This window comes from Macrobrachium rosenbergii, chromosome 4 (genome assembly GCF_040412425.1).
Source record: "Macrobrachium rosenbergii isolate ZJJX-2024 chromosome 4, ASM4041242v1, whole genome shotgun sequence".
NCBI lineage: Eukaryota > Metazoa > Arthropoda > Malacostraca > Decapoda > Palaemonidae > Macrobrachium > Macrobrachium rosenbergii.
In genome coordinates, this window is record NC_089744.1 from 78,038,517 (window position 1) to 78,046,016 (window position 7,500).

At 36.5% G+C, this 7,500-nt stretch overlaps 1 long non-coding RNA gene across 1 annotated transcript in view; it reads right to left on the reverse strand.

The window, feature by feature from the left end:
• LOC136836655 (uncharacterized) overlaps nt 1–7,500 on the reverse strand; it is a 157,994-nt gene that overhangs the window by 68,502 nt on the left and 81,992 nt on the right. The gene's annotated exons all lie outside the window — the stretch shown is intronic.

Here is a 7,500-nt window from a genome sequence, read left to right on the forward strand (position 1 = left end):
GTTATTAGCCAGTGAATTACACTTTCTCCTGTCATTTTTCATAAGGCAATGGCTACTTTCATTCTCTTCTAACCGAAAAAACGTTTGTGGGTTTTTCTCCATCGTGTAAGGATATTTATATAGACGGTGTTTCAAGGGAATGGAGGAAAATGGCTAGGAGACTCTTTTTTTTTAAATGAATAAATCATCATCATCATCATCATCATAATAATAATAATAATAATAATAATAATAATAATAATAATAATAATAATAATAATAAATTATATGAAGGGAGCAGACCGTCTTTCAAGCAAGTTCTATTAAAAAGAATGGCAGCATCACCGGAATTGATTTTATATAAAGTCTTTTCAATTCTTCTCACTATTCTCTTTTCTTCAAGGCTGACATCTGCAAAGAGCTGGCCGACGTACATAATCTGGATAAGGGGAAAGGCAATAGTCCTGATAATTATAGTCACGTCTTACTATGGTGCACGCTGAATCTAGGAAATGCTTAGTATATTGCCCTTTAATATTTTTACCTTAACAACACTGGAAAAACAACCGACAAGGGAAATATGTCGGCCTAACAGTGACAGAACTCTTTCAACAAAACAACCAAATACCTGACAGGGGAACAAAGAAATAATACATGGACAAACCGTTCATTAATGACAGGAAGGAGAGGACAAAACTCTCTCAGACTGTTGAAGAAAAAAAGATCTTTCACATCTTGTTCTTTTTTTCAGATCCTTGTCGTATTTTTTACAGTATTAAAAACAACTAATTCGTTCAGAGAGAGAGAGAGAGAGAGAGAGAGAGAGAGAGAGAGAGAGAGAGAGGGGGAGGGCTATAAGCTAGATGCTGCGGCTCAGTGGTGATGGAATGTGACTGAGTGGCTGACAAGGGTCTATGGAGGAAAAGTTCTGAAGCAATGAGTGAAAGGAATAATTGTTCCATTGAATAAAAGGTAAAGGTGAGGCAATTGCAGGGAATCATAGTGAGTTAACACTACTTAGTACAGGACGGTATGATTTTCTTTGGGAAAGTAAGACAGATGACTTGAGGGATGGCAGGGGAAGAACTGTGTGGGTTTAAACAAGGAAGAGCATGCATGGATCAAGTGTTTGTTGTGAAATAATTACGTGAGAACTTTGAGAGTATAGGAAAAAAAACTACGCGTAGCATACATAGACTTGGAAAGCACTTAACAAAGAACTGGCAGAGGCAATGCTGTGTTGTTATAAGATCACTGAGCATAGCAGTGAGACAAAAAAAATCATAAGTAAACTACAGAACTAACAGAGATGAGTCGTAGTGGTAACAAAGGTTAACATGCGTGAAGGGACTGATCAGTGTGTCTTGGAATGGTTTGATCATGTGGAAAGACTGAAAGACAACAGGTGTGTGAAAAATGTACAATTTGGAATTGTGTAAAAGGAGAGAGAGAGAGAGAGAGAGAGAGAGAGAGAGAGAGAGAGAGAGAGAGAGAGAGGCCTACAAACGACAGATTAACTGTTGCGAAAGAATTAATAGAAGGATTGCCTTAATACCCAAAGCTCGGAAGTGCCTCCAATCTAATGAAACGAAGGGGAAAGCGCGTTTATAGAGCTTGGACGAGATGGTGATGAGCCTTCTTTGTGGGTATATTAAGCGGCATTTATAATGGAAGTATTCTGTACAAAAGCTTCATCCACGACTCGGCAGTTTAATTATGAATGTAGGTGTGATCGTTGTGGAGTTTTTGTCCAGGGCCAGCCTCCTTGTAACTGTGAAAGAAACAGCTTAGGCCTAATGTTGGAAAAATAGAATATTCGCATTGATTCAACGAAAACAGCGTACAAAGCAGCTCCTAGTCGTGAAATATTTTAGATAATTTTACTTGTTCCCCAGTTCTACTATACAGAGTATTCATTTGTCCCTTTCAGTAAAAAATAAAGAAAATGAGTAAGCTACGCTCAGCCCTTTTTGTGCGCTTGTTTTTTAAGAGGACATCTGGCTCATAAATACTGGCGACAGGATGTGATGAATTGTCTTTGCCCCATCTAATTGGCCATTTACGATGTATTCAAAGAGAGGCAATTGATGTCTGGATGCCATACCTTCCTCTCTCTCTCTCTCTCTCTCTCTCTCTCTCTCTCTCTCTCTCTCTCTCTCTCTCTCTCTCTCTCTCTATACGACGGCTGAAGTTCCCTCTTGTACAAACATGCACAAAATATCATTCAAAAGATGACCTTGCAATGTTCTCCAGCGTCTAATTATTAACGGCCATGAAAAAGGCATTAACTATATAAAAAAAAACTCGTGGTTGTAGTCTGTCATTTATTATTACAAATGTGGGAACTAACTTTCAAATGAAGTTAAAAGAAAGCTTCGATTCACTGAAAGGAAAGGCCAAGTAACGACAATATACCTGAATGTGTGGGACCTGACACGACATTAAAATATTTTGTTTCAGTAAACTTCAAGTTTAAAAGTTTATCGACTAATTTTCAGTAATGATGAGAAGGGTTCTACTTAATTCGGCTCTAACTGTCAGTTGTTATTGGTGTCTACTTTACTGTATTCTAAACAGTATCTCCAGTCAAAGAATTAATACAAAGTTCGAGAAACCACTGAAAAAGCCATTAACATTTCTGGCGTATAAATTACCAAATGCACTGGTATTCATGTGCATAATTACACTTTTTCTCCAATGATCATTTTTCAGCAGAGTGAGAGGCTTCATAATCAAGGCCATACCCTTTGCAAACCACAAACGTAGACTCATACCTCTCTCGTAAACCGCACAGCCTTCTTATCAGTAGACCATACACCTTCTCAAATTGCGATTTTAATCTCGATCTTGCACGCACTCTGGTTACTCGTGGATATTAACCGACGTCAATGACCTTGGCAGTTATATCCCCAGGTAACACCTAATAAATCAACCAACTGACCCTCATAATTACAGCACTTTTGTTCTAACTGTTATCACACAATTACTTCCAAGCTTATTTAGACCCATCTCCTCCCTTCAAGACTTTCGGACTTTAGGGCTATTCACAATTCATCTTGGTGAAAATGACCAGAAAGTTCAGGAAAACCATCCCACTCCCTTCAACGATAATGGCAGCATGTTAGGAATGCGGGGTTTTGGTTGAGTAAATGGTAAATGAAGCATTTTATGACAATATTATGGCAAAATCCACAAGAACCCCATTAAAAAAACCATGGTTTTGCTTTCAAACCAAACCTTACTCCGCCCTTACAACTTACAACCACGGGTGGCCACACTAGAACACTTTGTGAACATAAACCGTGAATCACATCTTTACATAACCTCCCCTAGAATAACATAAGTCCCACATGGCCAGGTCTCAGCAACCTTAACTATAAGTAAGATAATGTGACAGTTTAGGTTAGGTTAGGATTTATCAGTGTAAAGTAAATCCTAACCAAACCTAAACTTGGGTACAGTATCCTCCAAGGTCAGGGCTGTCCTCAAACGGAAAACTGCAGTATCTGCAGAATTTCTGAAATTGAGATATGCCACCTATTGGGCTCTTGAAACACTAGTACACAAGTTACTGCAGTTTCAGGATGATTCTTCAATGTTTTCCACGAGTATTTAGGGGGTCCCATTTGCAGTATTTGCAAAATCAGTAGTAAGGCAAGGGAGTATCTACCATTTTTCTCAGTTTTGCATTTTTGCAGATACTGCAGTCTTCCATTTTAGGGCAGAGGGGGCTTCACTACCCTTGAAAAAACCCTCAAACTTTTATGAACAGTTTCATAAACAGGTGCTGGTGGGGAAAATGTTATTTGTTACTCTTAATTAATCCTAAAATGTAAATATGTTAAATATCATTACTATTCTAACAGATTCTAAATCTTTTTATAAGATAAATTTTTTGTTTCGCTGACGTAGTACAATGCAGAAATTATGATCCTTCAGTTGTTCACATATGACATGATATTTAATATACAAGTGTTTTGAGCCCTATTCAACCTAATGAGTCATATTCTGTCATCTCTTTGTAATTACAAGTTGCTAACTAACTGAGAATGATTTTTCAAATGCTTATTTGTCTAAACCAATGATATTCCATTTTTCATTCTTTGTTAAGTGGGCAGTGTTAATTTCTTAGAAAACTTCATTCTCAAAGACAAACATTTGGGCTAGTTTAGGGATTTTTATATGCATATGAAGATTCTTCCTGTTTTGGGGCTAAAAGTTATCTATTTAAGAACTCAATAACGTGGCAAAATGCTAGAAAGTATACAGCAAGCGAAGAATGCGAAATGGAGAGTTTCAATAACAGTTGTTAGCCCAGGCCACTTAAAAAGTAGTTTTAAAAGTAACATTTAGTGTTCGGTGTGATTTTTATGAATCTGACGTTCATTAGTCAAAAATATTTGATTAACTAGTTGCACCCCACCTCTTTAGGTCTAACAGCTGACAATAAAAGAAGGAAACCATATTAACAGTGTCTTAAGACTTGGGATCAGGTTAGGTTTTGGATTCTGTCCACGGAGCCAACAAAAGCGCAAGGTTTGTAACCAAATTATGTTTCTGATTTGTGGCCTATGGGTCAGCTTAGGATGTGGAATGGCTGGCATGGCTTAGGCTAGGATATAGGATGTATTTTATTTTAGGGACCTGGGGCAACCCGAACAAGTGCCCAGGGTAAGAATACTACCGTGACCCGGTTCCCGCCAGTCGCCGACGGGAATATCGACCACCTTTTGTTTGTTTTTATATTTACCGTGTTTTGTTCATGCTTTTACGTTCATCACCAAGCGCCTGACATGGACCACAAATTGAACGTAGCCTTCAATTTTACCTTCGTTTTAAATAAGTTTACTCTGTGATATGTTTTTATAAACCTAATTTATAGTACGACCTATTTTCGATTAGCCTGTCAATCATTTACATCGATTTTGGCAGACGTGAAAAAGTCTGCCTGAGTTTAATTACGACAGGAACTTGTTATTCAATCTCGAAAGAGCTACTCAAAAGTCACAAATAGGCCTAACCTCAATCATTCTGGTAATCACAAAAGCTAATCATATCTTTACCTGGTAGTAAACGTCGCCTGGATCATGGAATTTAATATAAAACAATAAATTAGCATATCGTCTTCAGTAGCATATTACACCATTTCAGCAGAAGTGTTACTTTTACTTTTCGCATATCTCTGTACTGTACTCCGTGTTGTGGTTACACCTCAATCTTCTTGCATTTGTCTTACGTGACTGTATAGTGATTCTCAGGACGTTCATTTACTTGGAATTGTTTCTGCCGGGAACTATGTTTCAAGGTTTACAATTCTGTGCTTCATTGTAAATCAGCGTCAAACGTTTAAGAAATTCACTATTCTTTTACATCTCCACAACACTGTATTATCAATCTGAAGCAATGATGTACCGGTGGTAGTAGCCTAACAATTTTAAGGCGTAATATTACTCATCAACATTCATATGCTGTCCAAATGTTGTCGTTCTTGACTGGCTTCCATTTCATGACATGAATGAAAACGTTAGGATTCTGTGGAGTCTAAAAATAAAAAGTAAGGTTCGCCCAGGAAAAAATGAAAGCCATGATTACACGTGTGGGAAATGTATTTCCAAAACCAGGGTATAAAACGAAGCCGACAAAGCCAAACTAAAAAAGACGAATATGTTACATCTAAAATCAACAGATTCCAATACACACACACACACACACATATATACATATATATATATATATATATATATATATATATATATATATATATATATATATATATATATATATATATATACATACATACATACATACATACATACATAAAAGATCATGTAGAGAACTGAGGAAATAAACATTTCATCTGGCAAAAAGATCATGACAGCAAATGTACAGGATAACGAAGAGAAGGATGTCATAGACTATTATAAATGCTGAGAACCAGAGGCTAAAAGACAGATACCAGTGCTTCAAATACTAAAAATCTGTGGGAAGTACCACGGGGCAAAGGAATGTAATTCTCCTGAGACAAAGTGTATAATTTTGCCAATGTGACAGGACACATCATTCAAGAAGCAGAAAGAACCGAGAATGAAAATTTCAACTGGTCATGGAGGACGTGAATATATTGCCGTACTTTGAGGCTGGCTAATGTAGTACAGAAATATATTATTATTATTATTATTATCATTATTATTATTATTATTATTATTATTATTATTATTATTATTCAGAGGATGAACCCTATTCACATGGAACAAGCCCACAGGAGCCATTGGCTTCAAATTCAAGCTGCCAACGAATATGGTGTTCATTTGAAAGAAGTTACAGAAGATAATAGGAAATACAGAAAGGGGAGAGCAGTTATCAGAGAAGAATCAAAAATAATAATAAATTAACTAATAAATAAATAGGTAAAAATATAGATAAATTATTAAAATGCAAGGCGAAGTGTTTTACGGTATATAGTATTAGGCAATGGATAAATGTACATAAGAGGACCCAGAATGCAAAAAAAAAAAAAAAAAGTGAAAAGAACCTACAAACACAAGAAGACCATCCAGTATGTTACGTGACGTGGAAAATGAGAAATTTAAATGTTCTAAGAAAAATAACTAAAGGCAGATATGTTAAGAAACAGAGGTCCACGCCAGACCTTTCACTCCTCTCCGGACCTTTCTAACCTTCACGACCTTAGGGCAAGGACCCATGCTGGCATAATCCAGCTGAATCTAAACCAAACGGCGTCCCGGAAGAGCAAGTTATTTGAGAAACCTTTAAAATAAAACTGACCAACAAATGGGGTCAGCCAGATGGGACCAAACGAGGCCAGGTATGAAGACCACCAAAAAATTGATAGACCTAAATTACGATAGCTTTTTTTTTTTATTATTCTTTTACATCATTTTTTGTTATCGATGCACGACAATTGCTCCGATTTCAGTTTTTCTTGAATGTTTCATCATGCCTACCTGCAAATTAACCCCGTTCGCGTCTAGAAGGAACTATAGTTACTGACCTGGGGCTTTGTAGGACCTCCAAGCTTCTATTTTTGGAGGTACACCAACCAGCCCTCACTATGTTCATCATCCGGGCTCCTTGTGGTTTGTCAATTTAAAGTTTCAATTTTCTTGAATAAATTAGGCTTCAGTTTCGTCTCATATCATATAATTGTAATAATGTTATTGAATTATAACAACAAAATGCACTAGACGAGACCAACAAGCTATCATGCTTGGAAGCAAAGGGAGATCTAAGCAAAGTGATTTTTTCTGTTTTTTTTTCAAAACGAAAACTTTCCTTGGCCTTGAAAACCTAAACTCCGAAAATTTATGACGTAATAAGGACATGACTATTCTTTAAACATTTTTTTATTTTTTAAGTTTTAAGTATTAAATACTCACTTTATACTTTTTTTCAATTTTGCAGTTATCATAAAAAAAGAAACCGTTTATAAGTTAGGGGTCATTTAGAACAATGTCGATAGTGAACGTACCCAAACATACAACTATGCTGGCTATTTTGAAC